Raw genomic sequence first — 17,641 nt, forward strand, 5'->3', positions numbered from 1 at the left:
CGGTGAAAAATAACGTCTAATATCATATTTTAACATGACAAACGTGGATCTTTTCTATGCCTACACGTGTGGGCAATGAAACTCTTTATTTTTTATCCAAGGGTCGCATAGCAGAATAGGTGAAAAAATGACTTTGAAAACGACACCGTTAGCCGACAAGCCAGCAACATTCCAGTCGACACGGCAAGCTGCTTTTTCATTGGCTGGCTCATTCGCCGACCGCTTTTGGTTGGGCGGTGTCCGCCATATTGAACGAACTCGAGCCCAGGACCGTATATAAGGAGCGAGTTTCTCTGCAGACGGCGTTTTTCGAACACTCCTTCATCAACAAAGAAGAAAAATTCAATATGTCTGGCCGAGGCAAAGGTGGTAAGGGACTCGGCAAAGGAGGCGCCAAGCGTCACAGGAAGGTGTTGCGTGATAACATCCAAGGTATCACCAAGCCAGCCATCCGTCGTCTTGCTCGCAGAGGTGGTGTCAAACGTATCTCTGGTCTGATCTACGAAGAAACCAGAGGTGTCCTCAAGGTGTTCCTTGAAAATGTCATCCGTGATGCCGTCACCTACACTGAGCACGCCAAGAGGAAGACCGTCACTGCTATGGATGTCGTCTATGCTCTGAAACGTCAAGGTCGCACCCTGTACGGCTTCGGCGGTTAAACTCAACCCAGGACCACCCATTTGTTCTACCCATCCGGCCCTTATTAGGGCCCACCCATACGTTTCCGAATTAGCTCGAGTGGTTGTAACCCCTACACGAAGTTTTCCATACCTACCCCTTATTTAACTTACTGAGTTACTTCTAATTATTAGGTTGTAGCCTACTTAGTTTATTTATTTAATTTGGGCAGAGTGGTCATCTTTCCTTTGTTGGTTTTTAAGGGGTTTGTTTCCATGGGTGGGTAGGATCGAGGTAGCCTACCGTGAAGGCACAAAAGAAACAAACAAAAAATATTTCGATATTACAAAAGTGTTCACAGGTATGTGGTGAACTTAGGAAAGAGTGCAGGTGGTAAGAATAGGTGTCCAGTGGGGCAAAAAATAAAAGACAAAAGATGAAAAAAAGTCTACAACACGTGGTGTTCCCAAGCGGTCACCCATCTAAGTACTAACCACGCCCGACGTTGCTTGACTGCGGTGATCGGACGAGAACCGGTATTTTCAACGTGGTATGGCCGTAGACATCTGTGTGAGAAAATTGGGGCTTATAAATATACTCAAACGAAATCAGCAGTTATTCGTCCTTTTCTGGCTACAATAATGATTTCACTGCTTTCCTCATATTATTTCAATAATAAAAAACGCCCTAAATCTCCACAAAAGCGAAACATTGTTTTAATATCGAATACTATGTGCCTTTTTTTCCCTCTACAGCCATTGGTCGCTATTTTTAACCTGAGGCGGGTAACCACCGGTAGACTTCCCTGAGCTACTAATTTTCGAGCATCGCGCGTTGTAAAATACAAAATAAATACATTTTCCCCATTTTCCTTGACTAAAATCAGAAAACCAGGTGCCCCCTGCATCCGACCTGTCCTTTAAACTATCGCTTTCATGTGAAATGATCTATCGGAAAGGCCGATACTTTAACTTTTTTGGGTCTCCCGCTCACTCACTCCTTCCGAAACATTCTGCACGAATTCATTCAATTTTAATCCAACTCATCACATAGATCTAGATCTAGCCGCCTACAAGTCTACTAATTTAATGTTTGAGAAATAGTTCAATGCTTTTCATTTATTAATTATTCTTTTAACCTTTTCCCACGACAACTGGCACATTTATTTTCAGTCTATTAATATTCTGGCTTCATTTTAAAACACGCAACTAGGCGACGATCTAGAATTCTAGATCTAACGCTCTAGCTTAACTAAAATAATATAAACAGGAGGGTAGATCTATTCAAAATACTGTTTCAAAATTACAATAATAATTTCACGGTGAAAAAAAAAAGGCAGGCGATCCATGGTTAATTAAATGCTAATTAAGGATGTTGCTTAAAAGGTTAGGTTGGCCTGGGACGCCAGTATTTCTCTAGAGTCTAGATCTAGAATTTCTAGATTCTGTAGGAATGAGTAGCCTAGGTATTAATAATTAAATGCATTAGTAATTATTAGTAAATAACATAAGATTTAGTTCAGTAAAAACTAATAGATCTAGATTTTAGGTCCAATGTTGGCTATCAGACTTGATGCTTGATTGTAATGATTATTAGGTTTGAGCAATTAATTTTTTTAAACATTTTTTTTAATTATTAGTATTAGTGATAAGTCATCATTAGTGGGAGTAAATTTACTTCTTTCCAGTCTGGTTCTGGGTTTCCTTGTAGCCTATATAATCTAGATCTAGTTGGTGATAATATTAATAAATATTGTTTCCCATTTTAAATACTCAGGCGGTTTGTTTGAAAGTCTGACCGCAGCTCCATATTCATTGACTGTCGAAGCAGCGCATAAAATGAATTAGCTTATATCCAGGGCTGGCCTGGTCTGCCTGTTATTGTGACTGAATTGTCCTACAGACAAGACCTGAAGAAGCCCTCGTTAAGTAATAAGTGTACAGCTTGCTTTTAGCCTGGCGCGGGGATCTTTCACCGGCCACTTTAACATTCTGCGACAGGGCAGGCCTTTACTTTAAGCTTTAATCTTAGCTGGTTCCGCTTTAACACAGGGTATTCTTTTGTCTTTAAGTATACCGCTTTCTTTCATCAGCCTGGAACCCTGTGTCTGCTACCGGTATCTCATCCGGCAGGGCAAAACAATTTCCAGTTTTTAAATTAAGCTGATGTCATTTTTAATACCAATGATTAGGATTTTGGCACAATGCTTATTTTTTCTATATACACAAGATGAATTTCACATCATTTTCTGATTTCAGTTTAAGTTTGAAAGCATGTAAAATGTCAATTTGTCCTGCTATGTGATTTTTCTTCATTTATTTTTTGCTAGCCCATGGCATCACATTATGAAGACTCTACTAATATCTTTAGGCTGGGGCCAGTACCTTAACCGACTGTCGTCAAATGAAAAAACTGACAGAAGAGCGCAATTTAATACACACAACAGATATATATGTATCCGAACAAACAAATAAATATATTTGAACATATATACATACCTTTATATACGCACACTGATATATACATATATTTACATAATAAATACATTATATATGAATATATCTATATATATAACTTATTTATTTATACATATATATATATATATATATACTTATATATATATATATATATATATATATATATATATATATATATATATATGTATTATGAATATATATATTAATTCTTATATAATATATATTTGTAAATATAAATTATATATATGTGTGTATATATATATCCTTCTGTTTGCTGGGGTAGAAGAAAAAAACTTATAATTATAATATTCTGAAGGATATTATTTTACTTGAGCGTCTTTCGTCTACACTCAAATATATATATTTGAATATACATTCAAATATATATTCAATGAATATACATTTAGACACACATGTAAATATATATATATATATATACACAAAACATGCATATATATACATACGTATATATAGACATATATACAATATTCGTCTATGTATATATATTCAATATTTTTACATTATAAATAAATATATATATAAAAATATATATATATATATATATATATATATATTAAAAAAATATATTATATGAAATACTTTTTACACATATTTATTTATGCTTCTATAATATATGGAAGGATATTAATTTACTCAAGCGTCTGCCTTGGGTGTTTATATAAAAAGAGAAGGGTTGAACTAATGAGAGGAATAAAAAAAATCTTTATATTCAATCTAATTTATTTATATTGTATATGTTATAGACTGGCATACATTTTTTTCTCTCTGGTTTATGTGAAAGGAGCTTGCAGGGATTCAAATTATTATTTTTTTGCATTGAAATTCATTCTTTATTAATCACAGCTATGTTGCAGGCATATAAATACTTCCCTTTGGGCTCAAGTTGCTTTGAAAGAATCCTTGTCAGTATAGAACTAGTACCAGGACCATAAATGTATGCCCCAGGGCAAATGTTAAGAAAACCTCATCATTTTACAACTCCAACTGACCAGGGGCTTAAGAAATGATGCTTCTGCGCAAACTTTCTCGTCAGCCGGTAAGAGATCAACCTCCTTTTGATTGTTTAAATTTAATCTGTGCTGAAATCATTGTGCAGGCTGGCAAAGAAAACCATGAACTTCTTGAAAGCTGTGTACTTGAGCTCATGTTATTTTTTATTTTCTGTATTTTGAAAAAAAAAAAAGTATATATATGATAATAAAAAAAAAAAGTTCAGAGTATTTAATTGTTGTTTTGTCTTGTTAAAGAGAATGTATGTTGTGCAGAAGTGTAACCAACTCATTTTCAAGCCAGGCCTAGCAAAAGACAAAACCAAAAGAATCATATGATATGATGGTAGTAGGAAAAAAGTATATCAGTGAACAAATGGTGGCAGATGCATGCCTTAGCAATCTGACATGGTAGCTTTAATGAAAGAAAAACAAAAATAATAAAAACACCAAAAGCCACACTCACACAGTTATGTTCAACATATATAATGAAGACAGAAAAAAACCAACCCACCAGAATGGATGTATTGTAATGAAAATGGCAGTTAGCACTGGTGATAAGAATCAAAGTGTTGGCTAATAATTCCTATTACAACAGCCAGCCTTATAATCTGAATTAAAACTATTAAATCCCATTCATCCCTTGGATCTATGCCAAACAACACACAATAAATGATATGCATAGAGGTGTGCTGATGCCCTGTGTGAGATGCAGAATGAAATAGTGTTTTTAAAAAAAAGGAGCCACCCAGTAATAAGTATGTGGCCTTTTTATGTCTAGTTTAAAGGATAGAATTAGCATGAAATGTGTTAAGAGAATAGTGTGTGCAGTTGTTGGGATAGGCATATTACTATGTAGGCCTATGTATGTATGTATACTCTATCTCTACTTATTAAAGAAAAGAATGACTAAACAAAAAAAAAAAAACTGTAACATGGCAGCTACACAGAGTGGGTGGGTGGATGAGGGAGGGAGGGAAAACTCGTTCAATGTAAACCAAACCGAGCTAATTGGGAATGGGTGGAGGCCCTGAAAAGGGCCGAGTAGTAGAGCCACAACAAGCAAGCCAGGTGGTTGTTTGCTGTTGTGTTTATTTGCTGGTGGTGTACTTGGTGACAGCCTTGGTGCCTTCACTGACGGCGTGTTTGGCCAGCTCACCGGGCAGGAGGAGACGGACAGCGGTCTGGATCTCCCTGGAGGTGATGGTGCTGCGCTTGTTGTAGTGGGCAAGACGGCTGGCTTCAGCTGAAATGCGCTCAAAGATGTCGTTGACGAAGGAGTTCATGATGGACATGGCCTTGGAGGAAATGCCAGTGTCAGGGTGCACCTGCTTCAAGACTTTGTAAATGTAGATGCTGTAGCTTTCCTTTCTCCTCCTCTTCTTTTTCTTGTCACCGGTGCGTACGGCTTTAGCCTTACCGGCCTTCTTGGCTCCCTTGGAAGAAACTTTAGGTGGCATGTTGTTTTCTTTTCAATGGCTTGAACAGAAATGAGGCGAACCGACCGCCGGCCGCCCTTTTATATGAAACGGCGAGGAAATTTGGAGAGTACGAGTACGAGTACGAACGCCAAGCCGCTGCGCAGCCAATCAGAACGCTCGCTTGGTGACGAACGGATTTCCTCGCCGTTTCGTATAAAAGGGCCGATCTCGCCGTTAAGTCTTCATTCATCGCCTGCAGCCGTATCGCTGTTAGTCGCTGTATTTCTTCTCGCTCCTAACCAACTCACAATGTCCGGACGTGGTAAAGGCGGTAAAGTCAAGGGAAAGTCCAAGTCTCGCTCCTCCAGGGCAGGCCTTCAATTCCCAGTCGGACGTATTCATCGTCTGTTGAGGAAAGGAAACTATGCTGAGCGTGTCGGTGCTGGTGCCCCAGTCTACCTAGCCGCCGTCCTCGAGTATTTGGCCGCTGAAGTGCTCGAGTTGGCCGGCAACGCTGCCAGAGACAACAAGAAGACAAGAATCATTCCTCGTCACCTCCAGCTGGCCATCCGTAACGACGAAGAGTTGAACAAACTTTTGTCGGGTGTCACCATCGCCCAGGGTGGTGTCCTCCCCAACATCCAGGCCGTGCTTCTGCCCAAGAAGTCACAGAAGACACCCGGTGGCAAGAGCTAAACAGTGTCACCCTGCTGCCCACTGTCCACCTAGCCTACTACTGTCCTTTTCAGGACAACCAAAGTTTACCCAATTAGCTTTCGTTGTGTGTCAATGAACAAAAATCGAGTTTTCCTACCCTACCCTACCCTACCCTACTTGTTTCAAACTTTATTAATAACGTATCAACATGTCAATCACTAGCAGTATGAGATCATTATTATAGATGTATAATACTTACACTGGTTTACACGAGCAGAACAGGGAGGGGGCGGTCATATTAATAGTAGTAACTGGACATATTTTAGGGGTATTCGTTCATAGATACAAATGAAAATAGAATCTATTTTTCTTTAAATGTGCTCCGTTTAACCCCTGTCTACAACAAATAAGGGTGGTCGTTATTTTAAAATTCTATTCTTTAACCTACCGCTAGTCTACCCTTTTTATTTTATATCTTCTTCTTTTTAAAACCAAATATGTTTTTATTAATCCTTCCCCCTCATTTATTTACACACTGTGTAAATACCGCCGATCGGGCGGTCGAATCGGGTCAGAATATCTACCTAGGTCTATAGACTAGGTCTAGATCTAAATTGTTTCAGGCAGTCTATGTTGGGTTCTTTTCTAATCACTCACACACACATTCATAATTCATTGAAGACGACAGAAGCAAACACACCGGATTCCATTGACAAGCGGCACAACCAAGGATTTCATTTGAACGAAGAATATTTTTGTGTTATCGGCCCTGTCTGCTATTAATAGATCGCTCGGCTGGATACCGTGTCTAAAAATAATCTGCTATGTCGACGCTGTCTCAACGTTGTGTGGCTGCTACTGGCCAATCAGCGTCGTTAAACTCGTACTCGTCCAATGGGAGAGCTTCGTTGCGCTAAGGGTTTGGCGGACGGTTATAAAAGGGCCAGCAGCGCTGAGCTGCCGCATTTCCTTAACAGTCAGTTAAGATCATTCAAAAAAAAAAAAGATGGCTCGTACCAAACAAACCGCCCGAAAATCTACTGGAGGCAAAGCCCCACGTAAACAGCTGGCCACCAAAGCCGCCAGAAAGTCAGCACCAGCCACCGGCGGTGTTAAGAAGCCCCATCGTTACAGGCCTGGAACCGTCGCCCTGAGAGAAATCCGTCGTACCAGAAGAGCACTGAGCTGCTCATTCGCAAGCTGCCATTCCAGCGCCTGGTCAGAGAAATCGCCCAGGACTTCAAGACTGACCTTCGCTTCCAGAGCTCCGCTGTCATGGCCCTGCAGGAGGCTAGCGAGGCTTACCTCGTCGGTCTGTTTGAAAGACACCAACCTGTGCGCCATCCACGCCAAGCGTGTCACCATCATGCCCAAGGACATCCAGCTAGCCAGACGTATCCGTGGTGAGCGTGCTTAAGAGGTTTCTTTTAAGCCCAAACCACCACCCCCTGTCCTCAACCAAGGTCCTTTTTAGGACCACCTGACAACGTTCAGATTAGCAGTGAAGGTCCCCCACCTCACGAGTTTCCACCCACCCACCCACTACACCCCCTGCCCATGTCTGCCACTCTACTACTACTACTACTACTACATCTATTAGTATTATTCTGGGGGATGCGGGAGATAGGTTCTATTCGATTTATCTCTTTAATTCAACTCACACATCACATTGCTATTTGAAATTCGTGTATGCATGCTGTTGATATTGTTTTATTTATCTCAAATGTGAAGAAAGGAGAGAATAAATTTTATATTTTTTCTTTCACCCACCCCACCACCCTATCCATTGCTTTTTAAAATATATATATAAAAAAAAAAAAAGAAAAACCCTTTAGGGTTAGAGCTAGATATCTAGATCTTAATCGGAGAGCAGAAATTATTCTTAACGACTACACGCCATAGATTATTTAATTATTAGAAGCCTAACTAACCTATTCGTTTTCACGATGTAAACAAACCACTGCGAGTACGGAGCGGAGTACGAGAATATTATTTCGTTCGTACTCGACCAATCAGCGTTCGAGATTCTCTCGTACTCGCATAATGAGCTCGCTCGTACTCGCATAATTAGGTGTAGGGAAATATTTCAGTTTTATTCGCACAAAACGGTGAAAATAACGTCTAATATCATATTTTAACATGACAAACGTGGATCTTTTCTATGCCTACACGTGTGGGGCAATGAAACTCTTTATTTTTTATCCAAGGGTCGCATAGCAGAATAGGTGAAAAAAATGACTTTGAAAAACGACACCGTTAGCCGACAAGCCAGCAACATTCCAGTCGACACGGCAAGCTGCTTTTTCATTGGCTGGCTCATTCGCCGACCGCTTTTGGTTGGGCGGTGTCCGCCATATTGAACGAACTCGAGCCCAGGACCGTATATAAGGAGCGAGTTTCTCTGCAGACGGCGTTTTTCGAACACTCCTTCATCAACAAAGAAGAAAAATTCAATATGTCTGGCCGAGGCAAAGGTGGTAAGGGACTCGGCAAAGGAGGCGCCAAGCGTCACAGGAAGGTGTTGCGTGATAACATCCAAGGTATCACCAAGCCAGCCATCCGTCGTCTTGCTCGCAGAGGTGGTGTCAAACGTAGAGTTTATCTCTGGTCTGATCTACGAAGAAACCAGAGGTGTCCTCAAGGTGTTCCTTGAAAATGTCATCCGTGATGCCGTCACCTACACTGAGCACGCCAAGAGGAAGACCGTCACTGCTATGGATGTCGTCTATGCTCTGAAACGTCAAGGTCGCACCCTGTACGGCTTCGGCGGTTAAACTCAACCCAGGACCACCCATTTGTTCTACCCATCCGGCCCTTATTAGGGCCACCCATACGTTTCCGAATTAGCTCGAGTGGTTGTAACCCCTACACGAATGTTTTCCATACCTACCCCTTATTTAACTTACTGAGTTACTTCTAATTATTAGGTTGTAGCCTACTTAGTTTATTTATTTAATTTGGGCAGAGTGGTCATCTTTCCTTTGTTGGTTTTTAAGGGGTTTGTTTCCATGGGTGGGTAGGATCGAGGTAGCCTACCGTGAAGGCACAAAAGAAACAAACAAAAAATATTTCGATATTACAAAAGTGTTCACAGGTATGTGGTGAACTTAGGAAAGAGTGCAGGTGGTAAGAATAGGTGTCCAGTGGGGCAAAAATAAAAGACAAAAGATGAAAAAAAGTCTACAACACGTGGTGTTCCCAAGCGGTCACCCATCTAAGTACTAACCACGCCCGACGTTGCTTGACTGCGGTGATCGGACGAGAACCGGTATTTTCAACGTGGTATGGCCCGTAGACATCTGTGTGAGAAAATTGGGGCTTATAATATACTCAAACGAAATCAGCAGTTATTCGTCCTTTTCTGGCTACAATAATGATTTCACTGCTTTCCTCATATTATTTCAATAATAAAAAACGCCCTAAATCTCCACAAAAGCGAAACATTGTTTTAATATCGAATACTATGTGCCTTTTTTTCCCTCTACAGCCATTGGTCGCTATTTTTAACCTGAGGCGGTAACCACCGGTAGACTTCCCTGAGCTACTAATTTTCGAGCATCGCGCGTTGTAAAATACAAAATAAATACATTTTCCCCATTTTCCTTGACTAAAATCAGAAAACCAGGTGCCCCCTGCATCCGACCTGTCCTTTAACTATCGCTTTCATGTGAAATGATCTATCGGAAAGGCGATACTTTAACTTTTTGGGTCTCCCGCTCACTCACTCCTTCCGAAACATTCTGCACGAATTCATTCAATTTTAATCCAACTCATCACATAGATCTAGATCTAGCCGCCTACAAGTCTACTAATTTAATGTTTGAGAAATAGTTCAATGCTTTTCATTTATTAATTATTCTTTTAACCTTTTCCCACGACAACTGGCACATTTATTTTCAGTCTATTAATATTCTGGCTTCATTTTAAAACACGCAACTAGGCGACGATCTAGAATTCTAGATCTAACGCTCTAGCTTAACTAAAATAATATAAACAGGAGGGTAGATCTATTCAAAATACTGTTTCAAAAATTACAATAATAATTTCACGGTGAAAAAAAAAGGCAGGCGATCCATGGTTAATTAAATGCTAATTAAGGATGTTGCTTAAAAGGTTAGGTTGGCCTGGGACGCCAGTATTTCTCTAGAGTCTAGATCTAGAATTTCTAGATTCTGTAGGAATGAGTAGCCTAGTATTAATAATTAAATGCATTAGTAATTATTAGTAAATAACATAAGATTAGTTCAGTAAAAACTAATAGATCTAGATTTTAGGTCCAATGTTGGCTATCAGACTTGATGCTTGATTGTAATGATTAATTAGGTTTGAGCAATTAATTTTTTTAAACATTTTTTTTAATTATTAGTATTAGTGATAAGTCATCATTAGTGGGAGTAAATTTACTTCTTTCCAGTCTGGTTCTGGGTTTCCTTGTAGCCTATATAATCTAGATCTAGTTGGTGATAATATTAATAAATATTGTTTCCCATTTTAAATACTCAGGCGGTTTGTTTGAAAGTCTGACCGCAGCTCCATATTCATTGACTGTCGAAGCAGCGCATAAAATGAATTAGCTTATATCCAGGGCTGGCCTGGTCTGCCTGTTATTGTGACTGAATTGTCCTACAGACAAGACCTGAAGAAGCCCTCGTTAAGTAATAAGTGTACAGCTTGCTTTTAGCCTGGCGCGGGGATCTTTCACCGGCCACTTTAACATTCTGCGACAGGGCAGGCCTTTACTTTAAGCTTTAATCTTAGCTGGTTCCGCTTTAACACAGGGTATTCTTTTGTCTTTAAGTATACCGCTTTCTTTCATCAGCCTGGAACCCTGTGTCTGCTACCGGTATCTCATCCGGCAGGGCAAAACAATTTCCAGTTTTTAAATTAAGCTGATGTCATTTTTAATACCAATGATTAGGATTTTGGCACAATGCTTATTTTTCTATATACACAAGATGAATTTCACATCATTTTCTGATTTCAGTTTAAGTTTGAAAGCATGTAAATGTCAATTTGTCCTGCTATGTGATTTTTTCGTTCATTTATTTTTTGCTAGCCCATGGCATCACATTATGAAGACTCTACTAATATCTTTAGGCTGGGGCCAGTACCTTAACCGACTGTCGTCAAATGAAAAAACTGACAGAAGAGCGCAATTTAATACACACAACAGATATATATGTATCCGAACAAACAATAAATATATTTGAACATATATACATACCTTTATATACGCACACTGATATATACATATATTTACATAATAAATACATTATATATGAATATATCTATATATATAACTTATTTATTTATACATATATATATATATATATATACTTATATATATATATATATATATATATATATATATATATATAGATATATATATATGTATTATGAATATATATATTAATTCTTATATAATATATATTTGTAAATATAAATTATATATATGTGTGTATATATATATCCTTCTGTTTGCTGGGGTAGAAGAAAAAAACTTATAATTATAATATTCTGAAGGAAATTATTTTACTTGAGCGTCTTTCGTCTACACTCAAATATATATATTTGAATATACATTCAAATATATATTCAATGAATATACATTTAGACACACATGTAAATATATATATATATATATACACAAAACATGCATATATATAACATACGTATATATAGACATATATACAATATTCGTCTATGTATATATATTCAATATTTTTACATTATAAATAAATATATATATAAAAATATATATATATATATATATATATATATTTAAAAAATATATACATATATGAAATACTTTTTACACATATTTTATTTATGCTTCTATAATATATGGAAGGATATTAATTTACTCAAGCGTCTGCCTTGGGTGTTTATATAAAAAGAGAAGGGTTGAACTAATGAGAGGAATAAAAAAATCTTTATATTCAATCTAATTTATTTATATTGTATATGTTATAGACTGGCATACATTTTTTTCTCTCTGGTTTATGTGAAAGGAGCTTGCAGGGATTTCAAATTATTATTTTTTGCATTGAAATTCATTCTTTATTAATCACAGCTATGTTGCAGGCATATAAATACTTCCCTTTGGGCTCAAGTTGCTTTGAAAGAATCCTTGTCAGTATAGAACTAGTACCAGGACCATAAATGTATGCCCAGGGCAAATGTTAAGAAAACCTCATCATTTTACAACTCCAACTGACCAGGGGCTTAAGAAATGATGCTTCTGCGCAAACTTTCTCGTCAGCCGGTAAGAGATCAACCTCCTTTTGATTGTTTAAATTTAATCTGTGCTGAAATCATTGTGCAGGCTGGCAAAGAAAACCATGAACTTCTTGAAAGCTGTGTACTTGAGCTCATGTTATTTTTTATTTTCTGTATTTTGAAAAAAAAAAAAGTATATATATGATAATTAAAAAAAAAAAGTTCAGAGTATTTAATTGTTGTTTTGTCTTGTTAAAGAGAATGTATGTTGTGCAGAAGTGTAACCAACTCATTTTCAAGCCAGGCTAGCAAAAGACAAAACCAAAAGAATCATATGATATGATGGTAGTAGGAAAAAAGTATATCAGTGAACAAATGGTGGCAGATGCATGCCTTAGCAATCTGACATGGTAGCTTTAATGAAAGAAAAACAAAAATAATAAAAACACCAAAAGCCACACTCACACAGTTATGTTCAACATATATAATGAAGACAGAAAAAAACCAACCCACCAGAATGGATGTATTGTAATGAAAATGGCAGTTAGCACTGGTGATAAGAATCAAAGTGTTGGCTAATAATTCCTATTACAACAGCCAGCCTTATAATCTGAATTAAAACTATTAAATCCCATTCATCCCTTGGATCTATGCCAAACAACACACAATAAATGATATGCATAGAGGTGTGCTGATGCCCTGTGTGAGATGCAGAATGAATAGTGTTTTTAAAAAAAAGGAGCCACCCAGTAATAAGTATGTGGCCTTTTTATGTCTAGTTTAAAGGATAGAATTAGCATGAAATGTGTTAAGAGAATAGTGTGTGCAGTTGTTGGGATAGGCATATTACTATGTAGGCCTATGTATGTATGTATATCTATCTCTACTTATTAAAGAAAAGAATGACTAAACAAAAAAAAAAAACTGTAACATGGCAGCTACACAGAGTGGGTGGGTGGATGAGGGAGGGAGGGAAAACTCGTTCAATGTAAACCAAACCGAGCTAATTGGGAATGGGTGGAGGCCCTGAAAAGGGCCGAGTAGTAGAGCCACAACAAGCAAGCCAGGTGGTTGTTTGCTGTTGTGTTTATTTGCTGGTGGTGTACTTGGTGACAGCCTTGGTGCCTTCACTGACGGCGTGTTTGGCCAGCTCACCGGGCAGGAGGAGACGGACAGCGGTCTGGATCTCCCTGGAGGTGATGGTGCTGCGCTTGTTGTAGTGGGCAAGACGGCTGGCTTCAGCTGAAATGCGCTCAAAGATGTCGTTGACGAAGGAGTTCATGATGGACATGGCCTTGGAGGAAATGCCAGTGTCAGGGTGCACCTGCTTCAAGACTTTTGTAAATGTAGATGCTGTAGCTTTCCTTTCTCCTCCTCTTCTTTTTCTTGTCACCGGTGCGTACGGCTTTAGCCTTACCGGCCTTCTTGGCTCCCTTGGAAGAAACTTTAGGTGGCATGTTGTTTTCTTTTCAATGGCTTGAACAGAAATGAGGCGAACCGACCGCCGGCCGCCCTTTTATATGAAACGGCGAGGAAATTTTGGAGAGTACGAGTACGAGTACGAACGCCAAGCCGCTGCGCAGCCAATCAGAACGCTCGCTTGGTGACGAACGGATTTCCTCGCCGTTTCGTATAAAAGGGCCGATCTCGCCGTTAAGTCTTCATTCATCGCCTGCAGCCGTATCGCTGTTAGTCGCTGTATTTCTTCTCGCTCCTAACCAACTCACAATGTCCGGACGTGGTAAAGGCGGTAAAGTCAAGGGAAAGTCCAAGTCTCGCTCCTCCAGGGCAGGCCTTCAATTCCCAGTCGGACGTATTCATCGTCTGTTGAGGAAAGGAAACTATGCTGAGCGTGTCGGTGCTGGTGCCCCAGTCTACCTAGCCGCCGTCCTCGAGTATTTGGCCGCTGAAGTGCTCGAGTTGGCCGGCAACGCTGCCAGAGACAACAAGAAGACAAGAATCATTCCTCGTCACCTCCAGCTGGCCATCCGTAACGACGAAGAGTTGAACAAACTTTTGTCGGGTGTCACCATCGCCAGGGTGGTGTCCTCCCCAACATCAGGCCGTGCTTCTGCCCAAGAAGTCACAGAAGACACCCGGTGGCAAGAGCTAAAACAGTGTCACCCTGCTGCCCACTGTCCACCTAGCCTACTACTGTCCTTTTCAGGACAACCAAAGTTTACCCAATTAGCTTTCGTTGTGTGTCAATGAACAAAAATCGAGTTTTCCTACCCTACCCTACCCTACCCTACTTGTTTCAAACTTTATTAATAACGTATCAACATGTCAATCACTAGCAGTATGAGATCATTATTATAGATGTATAATACTTACACTGGTTTACACGAGCAGAACAGGGAGGGGGCGGTCATATTAATAGTAGTAACTGGACATATTTTAGGGGTATTCGTTCATAGATACAAATGAAAATAGAATCTATTTTTCTTTAAATGTGCTCCGTTTAACCCCTGTCTACAACAAATAAGGGTGGTCGTTATTTTAAAATTCTATTCTTTAACCTACCGCTAGTCTACCCTTTTTATTTTATATCTTCTTCTTTTTAAAACCAAATATGTTTTTATTAATCCTTCCCCCTCATTTATTTACACACTGTGTAAATACCGCCGATCGGGCGGTCGAATCGGGTCAGAATATCTACCTAGGTCTATAGACTAGGTCTAGATCTAAATTGTTTCAGGCAGTCTATGTTGGGTTCTTTTCTAATCACTCACACACACATTCATAATTCATTGAAGACGACAGAAGCAAACACACCGGATTCCATTGACAAGCGGCACAACCAAGGATTTCATTTGAACGAAGAATATTTTGTGTTATCGGCCCTGTCTGCTATTAATAGATCGCTCGGCTGGATACCGTGTCTAAAAATAATCTGCTATGTCGACGCTGTCTCAACGTTGTGTGGCTGCTACTGGCCAATCAGCGTCGTTAAACTCGTACTCGTCCAATGGGAGAGCTTCGTTGCGCTAAGGGTTTGGCGGACGGTTATAAAAGGGCCAGCAGCGCTGAGCTGCCGCATTTCCTTAACAGTCAGTTAAGATCATTCAAAAAAAAAAAGATGGCTCGTACCAAACAAACCGCCCGAAAATCTACTGGAGGCAAAGCCCCACGTAAACAGCTGGCCACCAAAGCCGCCAGAAAGTCAGCACCAGCCACCGGCGGTGTTAAGAAGCCCCATCGTTACAGGCCTGGAACCGTCGCCCTGAGAGAAATCCGTCGTTACCAGAAGAGCACTGAGCTGCTCATTCGCAAGCTGCCATTCCAGCGCCTGGTCAGAGAAATCGCCCAGGACTTCAAGACTGACCTTCGCTTCCAGAGCTCCGCTGTCATGGCCCTGCAGGAGGCTAGCGAGGCTTACCTCGTCGGTCTGTTTGAAGACACCAACCTGTGCGCCATCCACGCCAAGCGTGTCACCATCATGCCCAAGGACATCCAGCTAGCCAGACGTATCCGTGGTGAGCGTGCTTAAGAGGTTTCTTTAAGCCCAAACCACCACCCCCTGTCCTCAACCAAGGTCCCTTTTTAGGACCACCTGACAACGTTCAGATTAGCAGTGAAGGTCCCCCACCTCACGAGTTTCCACCCACCCACCCACTACACCCCCTGCCCATGTCTGCCACTCTACTACTACTACTACTACTACATCTATTAGTATTATTCTGGGGGATGCGGGAGATAGGTTCTATTCATTTATCTCTTTAATTCAACTCACACATCACATTGCTATTTGAATTCGTGTATGCATGCTGTTGATATTGTTTTATTTATCTCAAATGTGAAGAAAGGAGAGAATAAATTTTATATTTTTCTTTCACCCACCCACCACCCTATCCATTGCTTTTTAAATATATATATAAAAAAAAAAAAAGAAAAAACCCTTTAGGGTTAGAGCTAGATATCTAGATCTTAATCGGAGAGCAGAAATTATTCTTAACGACTACACGCCATAGATTATTTAATTATTAGAAGCCTAACTAACCTATTCGTTTCACGATGTAAACAAACCACTGCGAGTACGGAGCGGAGTACGAGAATATTATTTCGTTCGTACTCGACCAATCAGCGTTCGAGATTCTCTCGTACTCGCATAATGAGCTCGCTCGTACTCGCATAATTAGGTGTAGGGAAATATTTCAGTTTTATTCGCACAAAACGGTGAAAATAACGTCTAATATCATATTTTAACATGACAAACGTGGATCTTTTCTATGCCTACACGTGTGGGCAATGAAACTCTTTATTTTTTATCCAAGGGTCGCATAGCAGAATAGGTGAAAAAATGACTTTGAAAACGACACCGTTAGCCGACAAGCCAGCAACATTCCAGTCGACACGGCAAGCTGCTTTTTCATTGGCTGGCTCATTCGCCGACCGCTTTTGGTTGGGCGGTGTCCGCCATATTGAACGAACTCGAGCCCAGGACCGTATATAAGGAGCGAGTTTCTCTGCAGACGGCGTTTTTCGAACACTCCTTCATCAACAAAGAAGAAAAATTCAATATGTCTGGCCGAGGCAAAGGTGGTAAGGGACTCGGCAAAGGAGGCGCCAAGCGTCACAGGAAGGTGTTGCGTGATAACATCCAAGGTATCACCAAGCCAGCCATCCGTCGTCTTGCTCGCAGAGGTTGGTGTCAAACGTATCTCTGGTCTGATCTACGAAGAAAACCAGAGGTGTCCTCAAGGTGTTCCTTGAAAATGTCATCCGTGATGCCGTCACCTACACTGAGCACGCCAAGAGGAAGACCGTCACTGCTATGGATGTCGTCTATGCTCTGAAACGTCAAGGTCGCACCCTGTACGGCTTCGGCGGTTAAACTCAACCCAGGACCACCCATTTGTTCTACCCATCCGGCCCTTATTAGGGCCACCCATACGTTTCCGAATTAGCTCGAGTGGTTGTAACCCCTACACGAATGTTTTCCATACCTACCCCTTATTTAACTTTACTGAGTTACTTCTAATTATTAGGTTGTAGCCTACTTAGTTTATTTATTTAATTTGGGCAGAGTGGTCATCTTTCCTTTGTTGGTTTTTAAGGGGTTTGTTTCCATGGGTGGGTAGGATCGAGGTAGCCTACCGTGAAGGCACAAAAGAAACAAACAAAAAAATATTTCGATATTACAAAAGTGTTCACAGGTATGTGGTGAACTTAGGAAAGAGTGCAGGTGGTAAGAATAGGTGTCCAGTGGGGCAAAAATAAAAGACAAAAGATGAAAAAA

The 17,641-nt window shown here is 39.9% G+C and overlaps 2 non-coding genes across 2 annotated transcripts; both read right to left on the reverse strand.

Moving 5' to 3' along the window:
* Positions 1–1,063: 1,063 nt before the first annotated feature.
* Positions 1,064–1,182, reverse strand: LOC131933833 (5S ribosomal RNA). The gene has a single exon (XR_009385256.1). It is a non-coding gene; the product is annotated as a 5S ribosomal RNA (ribosomal RNA).
* Positions 1,183–9,360: 8,178 nt separating this feature from the next.
* Positions 9,361–9,480, reverse strand: LOC131933835 (5S ribosomal RNA). The gene has a single exon (XR_009385258.1). It is a non-coding gene; the product is annotated as a 5S ribosomal RNA (ribosomal RNA).
* Positions 9,481–17,641: the final 8,161 nt, after the last annotated feature.

This window comes from Physella acuta, unplaced genomic scaffold, assembly GCF_028476545.2.
Source record: "Physella acuta isolate Inbredline_101_S28 unplaced genomic scaffold, ASM2847654v3 ptg002645l, whole genome shotgun sequence".
Taxonomy (NCBI): Eukaryota; Metazoa; Mollusca; class Gastropoda; family Physidae; genus Physella; species Physella acuta.